Here is a 10604-nt window from a genome sequence, read left to right as displayed (position 1 = left end):
TCCTTCCTTCCTTCCTTCCTTCCTTCCTTCCTTCCTTCCTTCCTTCCTTTCTTTCTTTCTTTCTTTCTTTCTTTCTTTCTTTCTTTCTTTCTTTCTTTCTTTCTTTCTTTTAGGTTTTGGGGAAATCAAGGAATAAAGAATTGTCCAGTTAAGTATAGATTATAGCCAGGTACCATGGAGCACTCCTGTAATCCCAGCCACTCTGGAGGCTGAGGCAGAATTGTGAATTAGAGGCCAGCCTCAGTGATCAGTGAGACCCTGATTCAAAAATAAAAAGGGCTGGGGATGTAACAGTATTACAGTGCCCTATGTTCAATCCCCAGTACCTGCCCCCCGACCCTCACACGCAAAATATAGAACTTGCCAGGGGCAGTAGTGCAAGCCTGTAATCCCAGTGGCTCAGGAGGCTGAGGCAGGAGGATCAAGAGTTCAAAGCCAGCCTCAGCAATTTAGTAAGGCTCTAATTTAGTGAGACCCTGTCTCTAAATAAAATATAAAAAAAGGCTGAGGATGTGGCTCAGTGGTTAAGGATCCCTGGGTTCAATCCTCGGTACCACAAAAAGAAATAAAGAAGTATAGAATTTATGATGTGTTAAATTTAATGGATTAGTTTTGATGTGGTAAATTAAATGTGAAATTTTAAGTTAAATTATTAATGCAATAATAGGTTGTTGTTAAATTATTTAAATTAATATTAAATTTAACGAATTAGACATCTGATGTAGAAAATTGAGCCAATTATATCCCCCTGTTTGTATCACTTTCACTGCTTTCTTTTTTTGTTTTTCTTTGTTTCCCTTTCATCCTTGGTCCTGGTTCCAATTTTTCCTCCTCCCCTTACCAATTGGCACTTATATATCCTTAAAAATGTACATTTCAGCAGGGTGTGTGGCAAAAGCATGTAATCCCAGTGACTTGGGAGGCTGAAGAAGGAGGATCACAAGTTCAAGCTAGACTCCACAATTTAGCAGGATCCTGTCTCAAAATTAAAAAAAACACAAAGTTGAGTATAGTAGTGTCATATCTGTAATTCCCACCAGCCAGGAGGCTGAAGCAGGAGGATCGAAAGTTCAAAGTCAACCTAAGCAATTTAGTGAGACCCTGTCTCAAAAATTAAAAAGAGCCGGGGATATGGCTGGATGGTAAAGTGCTCCTCGGTTCAATTTGCATTACCAAAAAACAAGAAAATATACATTTGTTTTGAAAAAGTTAGTTTGGATTTGTGTATCTGTTTTTAACTAACATTAAGAATGGTACTACAGAGCTCTTTTTGTTTGTCTCACTCAGTACCTTGTTTTAAGATCTGTTCTAACCCATGCCTATAATCCCAGTTAATTGGGAGGCAGAAGCAGGAGGATTGCAAGTTCAAGGTTAGCCTCAGCAACCTGGTGAGACCCTATCTCAAAATAAAATGTAAAAGGCCTGAGGATGCAGCTCAGTGGTAGAGTAGGTGCCTAGGCTCAATTCCAGTAATGCAAAAAACAAATAAACAAACTAAAAACCTATCCTTGTTGCTTGCTGTGTAGCGTAGCAGTTAGGAGTGTGTTTGGTTGTGAGGAACCAAAAGCTGTCTGTAGTGGGCTGATTGCTTAACATCAATCCAAAGCTGCTTTTAGGGTTTCTTCGAAACTACAGGAGCTAGAAAGCTAAAACAGCACTTCCCAGGTTCTCTTGAACAAGGAATCTGTGGTTTAGGTTCTGCTCTTGTGCAAGACATAAATTTGGAACAGAGCAACATAGCTTGGGACATCCGCTTTGCTGTCACAAATCATGACAGCAGCAGGCGGGCTCTGGTGAGTAGCTTCCTGATTCATCAGCTTCCTGTAGTAGGGATTGTTGTTTTCTCATCACAGGCTCATGTGACTCTCAAAGCCAGAAGTTGCTCCCTACACAGAGCTTGCTTTCCCAATCCTTTCTGCTTAAACTTAGCCAGATTCATTTCTTTTGTCTGCAAGTGAACTCTGACATGCATGGCTTAAGCAACAGGGTTTTAGCTGAGTGTGGTGGTTCATGCCTGTGATCCCAGCTACTCACTGCTCCAGAGGTTGAAGCAGGAGGATCACAGGTTCAAGGTCAGCCTCAGCAACTTAGTGAGGCCCTAAGCAAGGGAGACTGTCTCGAAATAAAAGGGCTGGGGGTGTAGCTCAGTGGTAAAACCTTGTATGTTCAACCCCCAGTTTCCTAACACCATTAATTAATTAATTAAGTAAGTAAGTAAGTAATTGAATCCTCAGGCCCAGGGGAAAAAAAGAAAGAAAGAAGGAAAAATAGGGGCTTATTTTTCACGCAAGATAAAAACGTTCAGGGATATTAAGCTGTTAGTGTTAAGCAACTAGATGTCATGGCTTGCTCTTACTTTTCCTTTTAATCACAAGATAGCTGATACACCTCAAGATGTGACGGGGTGCCATGAAAATAGAAGAGAGCTCAGTGGACCAGAGGAAGGGGATAATGGGGGGGAGATGGCAAAAGGCAGGAATGGTGGAACACATCTGATCAAACTTTCCTATGGCCAGGCAGTGGCACACGCCTGTAATCCCAGTGGCTCGGGAGGCTGAGAGAGGAGGATCTTGAGTTCAAAGCCAGCCTCAGCAAAAGTGAGGTGCTAAGCAACTCAGTGAGACCCTGTCTCTAGATAAATTACAAAAATGGGATTGGGATGTGGCTCAGTAGTCAAGGACCCCTGAGTTCAATCTCTGGTACCAAAACAAACAAACAAAAAAAACCTTTCCTATGTACATACGTGAGTATACCACAGTGAATTTTACCTTTACATATATCCATGATGCACTAATGGGAAAAAAAAAAAACCCTCTAAATAAATAGAAGAAAGATCAGTAGAGTAGAGGCAAGGGAACAGGGGGTGGAGGAGGGAATGGAAAGGGGAAGTCATCGGGACACAATTGCAGCAAATTATATTCCATGCTTTTGTAATTATGTCAAAATGAATCCTAATGTTATGTATAACTCTAATGAACTAATAAAAAGCATTAAGTAGAAAAAAAGTAAAATAAAAAATAATCCCAGAGGAAGAGGCTTGAGGGAGGGGGAAAAAAAAAAAAGCTTCTACCCCTCAAGCCATCTTAGTAAAATGTGGTGAATGCACACTACCGGCCTCTACGCAGAAGTCAGATGGTATCTAGTAGATGAGGTCAGACATCTCCCAATTCCCCTTCTTTCTAGTCACCTTTTAGTTAGGTGTGAACATGTAATACAATTTTGACCAGTGAAATGCTAGCAGCTTTCTACTACCATGACAAAATATCTGAGGAAATCAACTTATAGGAAAAAAAATGATTTATTTTGGCTCATGGCTTCAGAGATTTCAGTCCATTGTCAGTTGGCTCCATTGTTTCTGGGCCTGTGGTGAGGCCGGGCATAACAGTGGGGGGCCATGGTGGGGCAAAACCGATCACCTCAGCTGCTGGGAAGCAGGGGGCAGGGGCAGAGCAAGAGAGACTACTAATGTGTACAGGACAAAATATGGTTTTGAAAAGTACGCCCACAAGGCCCGCTATCTTCAGCTAGGTCTTACCTCTTATAGTTTTCACCAATTCCCAATAACATCCCCATCTAAGGACCAAGCCTTCAATATGTGAGCCTACAGTTGGATTCCAGATCCAAACTGTAATAGTGGGGTTCCTGAGAAAATCTTTGCACCTTAGGCCAGGCATGATGCACACACCTATAATCCCAATGCCTTGGGAGGCTGAAGCAGGAGAATTGCAAGTTCAAAGCCAGCTTCAGTGACTTAGCAGGGCCCTGAGCAACTCAGTGAGATTCTATTTCTAAATAATATACAGAAAAGAGCTGGGGGTGTTGCCCAGTGGTTAAGCACCCCTGAGTTCAATCCCTGTTACCCCCCCAAAAAAAGAAAATCTTTTTTCTCTTGATAAAAGATGTGGGGCCGTCTTACTTCATCCTTTCTTTTCTCTTCTTCTGCTGCATAGAATTCCATGGTTTGAATCCACCACATTTTATTTATTCCTTCTTCCAGTGAAGGACACCTAGGTTGCCTCCAACTTCCTACCACTACAAATAATGCTTCAGTACTTATCCTTGTACATAGGTAGTTGTGGAACCAGGCAAGAACATCTCTGAGACTGCTGGGTCTTAGGGCCCGTACATGCTTATTGACCACATACTGTCAGGATGCTCGGTTTTGCAGTGTGCCCCTAGCAGTGCATAAGTTCATCTACATCTTTGGTAACACTTGTCATTTATTCAGCCCTAGAAAACTTCAATTTTGACATGGTTAAATTTATTAAAATTTTTCCTAGCCAAGCACAGTGGCTCATGCCTGTAATCCCAGTGGCTCATGAGGCTGAGACAGGAGGATCACAAGTTTGACCACAAGTTTAGAACAGTAGTTCTAAACATTGGCTTCACAATGTAATCGCTTAAGGACTTTTTAGAAATAGTGCTGCCTGGAATTAATATTGTTAAAATGGTCATCCTACCAAAGGCAATATACAGATTCAATGGGATTCCCCTTAAAATATGACATTCTTCATGGAACTAGAAAAAACAGTCTTAAGATTGATTTGGAAGACCAAGAATACCCAAAGCAATATAAGTCAAAAGAGCAATGCTAGAGGCATCTCAGTACCTGACTTCAAATCATTCTACAGCGCTACAGAAACAAAAACTGCACGGTACTGGCCTAAAAACCATAGACCAATGGTACAGAATAGAAGACACAGAGACAAAGCCACACATCTACATTCATCTGATCTTTGACAAAGGAGCCAAAAACATACAATGGAGAAGAGACAGCCTTTTTAACAAATGGTGCTGGGACAACTGGTTATCAATATGTAGAAGAATGAAACTAAACCTTTATCTCTCACCCTGCACAACAATCAATTCAAAATGGATCAAAGACCTAGGAATTAGATCAGAAACTACGCAACTCCTAGAAGAAAACGTAAGGTCAACACTCCAGCTTTTAGGAACGAGCAGGACTTTTTCACTGACACCTAAAGCTCAGGAAATAATGCCAAGAGTTAATAAATGGGACAGCCTCAAATTAAAAAACTTCTCAGCCAAGAAAACAATTAGGAATGTGAAGAGAGAACCCACAGAATGGGAGAAAATCTTTTCTAGCCACTCTTTTGACATAGGATTAATATCTAGAATATACAAAGAGCTCAAAAAACACCAAAAAAATCAAATAACCCAATTAATAAAGTGGACAAATGAGGGCTGGGGATGTGGCTCAAGTGGTAGCGCGCTCGCCTGGCATGCGTGCGGCCCGGGTTCGATCCTCAGCACCACATACAAAGATGTTATGTCTGCCGAAAAACTAAAAAGTAAATATTAAAATTCCCTCTCTCTCTCTCTCTCTTTAAAAAAAAAAGGTGGACAAATGAATTAATCAGACACTTCTCAAAAGAAGAAATATAAATGGCCAACAAATACATGAAAAATGTTCAACATCATTAGCAATTAGGGAAATGAATATCAAAACTATACTGAGATTTCATCTCACACCAGTCAGAATGGCAGTCATCAAGAATACAAACAAGGGGCTGGGAATACCACTCAGTTGGTAAAGTGCTTGCTTTGCATGGGTTTTCCCAGCACCATTAAAAAAAAAAAAGACTACAAACAATAATAAATGCTGGAGAGGATGTGGAGAAAAAGGAGCACTTCCACACTGTTGGTGGAACTGTAAATTAGTACAACCTCTATGGAAATCAGTATGAAGGTTCCTCAAAACTCTAGTCATGCAACCACTGTATTACCCAGCTATACCACTTCTCAGTATTTACCCTGAAGAATTAGAGGCATCTTACTACAGTGATACCTGCATACCCGTGTTTACAGCAGCACAATTCACAATAGCCAAACTATAGAACCAGCCTAGGTATCCATCAGTAGATGAATGGATAAAAAAAATATATGGCATGTATACACAATGGAGTTTTATCCAGCCATAAAGAAAAATGAAATTATGGCATTTGCAGGAAAACGAATGGAACTAGAGACCATCATGTTAAGTGAAATAAGTCAAACTCAGGTGGTCCAGCATCCTTTATTTTCTCTCATATGTGGAAGCTAGAGAGGAAAAAGGAAAAACAAAGGTGGGGGTGGATCTCATGAAAATTAAAGGGAGATCAGTAGAGGAAAGGGACCAAGGGTTAGGAGGGAAGGAGGAGAAAAGTGCTGGGTAATGATTGGCCAAATTATATTATTATATTATGTGTATGTATGAAAATGTAACAACAAATTCCATCATTATGTAAAAATATAAAAATGTGAAAAAAAATAGTGTGGAAAGAGAGAAAGAAAAGAAATGGAGCTGCCTGGAACCCATTCCAGAGATTTGGGGACACAGCCTAGACAACAGAATTTTTAAAATCTCCCTGTGTGACTCCAACGTACATGGTTGAGAAACCTTCCCAAGATGATGCTCATTAAAATACAGTTAATTTTTAAAAGTGGAGTAAGCCAATAAGCTGACACTCATCTGTAACCCTAACTGCTTTGGGAGATGAGGGAGAAGGGTCACACGTTCCAGGCCAGTCTGGGCAACTTAGCAAGACCCTGTCTCAACATAAGAATTCTAGAAGAGGGGTGCTGGAGATGTAGCTTAGTGCTCCTGGGTTCAACCCTCAACATTAAAAAAAAGGAGAAGAGGAGGAAGAGGAAGAGAAAGAAGAACAAAATGAGATGACTTGGTAACTAATGATAAAAAAGAAAAATCAGAAAGATCCCCCCGGCCTGCTTCTTCCTGTTCTCTTCAACCTCTCCTGTACACACAGTTCACCATTCCTTCCTGCTAGCTTTAATCCATTCATTTGCTAACTTTTTTATTTTTTTGGTGTTGGGAATGGAACCCAGGGCCTGCTAAGCATGTGCTCTCCCACTGAGTTATATACACCTCCAGCCCATTCAATAACTATTAATTGAAAATTTGAACTCTGACAGGCATATATTTCAGCTCTTGTGAGTTTTCCACTGATTATCATTAATCTCATTCTTGGCTGTTATTCTCACCTTGGCATCTCTGTCTCCTGCATCCAGAACAGTGTTATCTATTTGGTAAATGTGAGTTCCCTGACAGTCTCTCCTTGGCCTGAGAAGTCCCACAGCACCATGCAGGAATAATGGGATGAGAGATAGGGACATTTTAACCTATGCTGACAGGCCTCAAAGACACCTAACTAGGTGAAAGGGGAGTTCACATTTTGCTTTTCCAATTCTTTCCCCCAAGCCTAGAGAAACTACTTCTGGTTCAGTGGAGATCAATCCCCTGCCCTCACAAGCCAAGCGTCGAGTTTCCGCAAGGCCACTTTCAGCCAGCAGGTGGCAGCCGTGGGTAGGAATTGGGAGGCGTCCCACGCACAGCCAGGCTACAGCAGAGGGTTCCAGGGTCAGAGACAGGGGCAAGGGCTTGTCAGGGCTTGGCTGAAAATGCAAAAATTAGGAGAGTCACTTCTCTAGATCATCTTTAGCCAAACTGGCTGGATATCCAGGAAGTCTGTGATGTTTCTTTAAATTGCTGCCTCCCTCATGGTTACCCCGTGCCAAGGTGCCTGTCCAGGCTTCCTTCCCCAGGAAAACTCCAGGGATGCCGCCCCAGCCCCTGCCTAGTCCCCAGTCTGAGTCCAGCCCTCCCTAAGTATGTATCTGCTGATGGAGGTAAAAGTGGTGCTGGGGAGTGGAGGTTGCCATTTAATATGTAAAATGATGAATAAGATCCTGGGTGATACAGGTAAATACCAGTCAGGGCCTTCTGGGGTGTCTCTATGGTAACTTTTTTTTTTCTTTTGGTGGTGGTACTAGGGATTGAACCCAGAGGTGCTTTGCCACTGAGCTACATCCCCAGCCCTTCATATTTTTTTTTTTTTTTTTATTTTTGAGACAGGGTCTCATTAAGTTGCAGAGGCTGATTCTCAAACTTGCAATCCTCCTGCCTCAGCCTCCTAAGTAGTTGGGATTATAGACAAGTGTATGCTGATGTTCCTAGCTGTATGGTACCCTTAAGGATCAAAAATAAAGGAATATGGGGCTGGGATTGTAGCTCAGTGGTAGAGCGCTCGCCTAACACATGTGGGGCTCTGGGTTCGATCCTCAGCACCACGTAAAAATAAATGAATGGAATAAAGGCATTGTGTCCAACGAAAACAAACAAAAAAAATTTTTTAAATAAAGGAATATTATGGGTAATCCTCCTTTTGTTCTCTTAGCTGATGGGATCTGAGGGGAATTATCTTTGCTTGCTACTCCGATTTCTCTTCAGCGACACTCTCTCCATTGTCTTCTTTTGATACTCTTTGACTTTGAAAGTCTTTGATTTTCCTCTAACTTCTAACCTTGCTTACTGACTGGCTCTTCCCATCTCTATTCCTCGAATTCTCCCTCTTAAGCCCTGATAACATATATTGTCTGGAGTGAGGCTTGACTCTCATCTTGACTTGTGGAATTCAGTCAGGAGGGAATCAGAAAGGAAAGGGTTGTTTGAGGAGAGCAGAGTGACAAATCCACAGAGAAGGAACTCAGGAAACATGATAGTCTGATTTGAACATGAACCAGTTATCTTTGGGGAGCCAAATATCTCATCCTCTTCCTTTCTTCTGGGCTCTTTCTTCATGAGAAGCCCTACTTCCAGCTTACAGGCTTGGGGGCAGGTACTGCCAGAGAAAGGCCAGACCCAGTATAAAGGCAAAGACTAGGTGCAGGATGGGACCTAGCCAGGTGGGGCAGGGAATGGAGGAGGTGGCCTCTGATCCCAGCTCAGCCCCTTCTGGGGGTCCTGTGTGACCTGCCACAGGTCATGCCCTCTACTCCCCAACCCTGATCTACATCACAAAGCCGGCAGCTCATAACTCAGGGCCAGCCAGGAAAGTCTGGGATTGATTTAGGGCCTGCTCTGACCAGCTCACTGGACGATGGCCCCTTGGATGTGGGCAGGGACAAGGGTCATGGGTGAAGTTCAGGAAGGAGGGTTCTGACCACCACTACATCTACATCATACCTGTAGCAGATCCTTCTGCAATCCTAGTGAATTGTGATGTGTGGGGGTGGGGCAGGTGGGGTGGGGGTGGGGTAGGGGGTTGCAGTTTCCAGGCAAAGGAGTTCAAAGCTCTCTCTGACCAGCCCATTCTCTCTGGCTCAGCTGGGGCCATGCTAAGAAAGTTGTATTCATGGCCCAGAGGGCATTCAGGGACCACATCTTCAGGATGCAGGCTCAAGGAATCCTACAAAGGAAAGAGAGTTTCACTGCCCACCAAGGACGGTTGGCTAATTCCTCAGTAAGGCCCTTCTATCCATCACCACCAACCTCAGTTACAAAGAGCTGCTCACAACCTGGTCTCCCTGGCCTGGGCGGCCACAGTCCAGTGCTCTTTTCATTTAGCCTGCTGCGTTTCACGGTGATACTTTCCATCTATCCACCATTCTATCCTGGAGCTGTCACTGAAGAATTTCCTCTAATCTGTTTCAAACTTTTTTGATCATCATCCAGAGAAACATTTATATCAATCAGGACCCAGGAAACGTGGAAATATGTTTAACTAAAAGCAAAGTTTTATAAAATTTTGTGATATACTGTGGTGTTCTCTATTTTGTTGTAAAAAGAAGAAGTTTTAAAAATAATGTTATGAGCGGGGGTGGTGGTGCACACCTGTAATCCCAGTGGCTCTGAAGGCTGAGGCAGGAGAATTGCAAGTTCAAAGCCAGCTTCAGCAACTTAGCAAGGCCCTAAGCAATTCAGCAAGACCCTGTCTCAAAATAAAAAATAAAAAGGGCTGGGGATGTGGCTGAGTGGTAAAGTGGCCCTGGGTTCAATTCCTGGTACCAAAATAATAGTAGTAGTAGTAGTAGTAGTAGTAGTAGTAATAATAATAAAGAACAATCCTGTGCTGGCCTGTGCAGTTTATAATAAGTAACCTCTTACATTTTTACACCTTCACAAGTTTTAAAGACCAATTTACAAATACAAATATCCACATTATCTTCATGAAAGCCAGTGAGAACGGGAAGATAGGTTTTTTCATAGCTCCATTTTATAGATGAGGAAACAAAGGCTCAGTGGTTGATAGATTGCTTGAGATCACCTGGCCAGGAAGTGGCAGGGATGGAATCCAAGTCAGGCCCACTTGTGCTTGTTCAGGGTCCCCTATCCCCTGTAGCTTCTATTTCTGTCTCCTCTGCAGTCCTGTTACTGGAGTTCATTGTCATTTCCCAGTATGAAGGGCACCTCCTCCCATGGGGAAGATGGAGGGACAAGCAGCACGGTAATTCTGTTTTCTGTTAACACTGCACCATCTGTCAGTCCTAGCCTCAGCCTCCACCCTCTACTCAAGAGGCCAGAGTTGGGAAAGGAGGCCATTTTCCAGGGAGTCTGGGCCTGGAGGACCCCCTCCCCCACCCAGGGACTCAGCACACCCACAGAAAGCTGTGAACTAGAATTATTGGGGACCTCAGGGGAGCAAGATGGGAGGAAGGACCTGCTGAGGCAGAGGGGTAACAGGAGGGGGGCCATCCCTCCCCCCATCCCCCACCTCCGGGAGACACCAGAGCCAGCGGCGGGCAGGGCGAGCTGGTCGCAGCACCGGGAGCCCCCCAGCCACTACGGGTGAGGACAAGTCAGTCCA

Source organism: Marmota marmota, unplaced genomic scaffold, assembly GCF_001458135.2.
Source record: "Marmota marmota marmota unplaced genomic scaffold, marMar, whole genome shotgun sequence".
In the NCBI taxonomy this organism is placed as follows: Eukaryota; Metazoa; Chordata; class Mammalia; order Rodentia; family Sciuridae; genus Marmota; species Marmota marmota.
Note: the sequence above shows the minus strand (reverse complement) of the source record.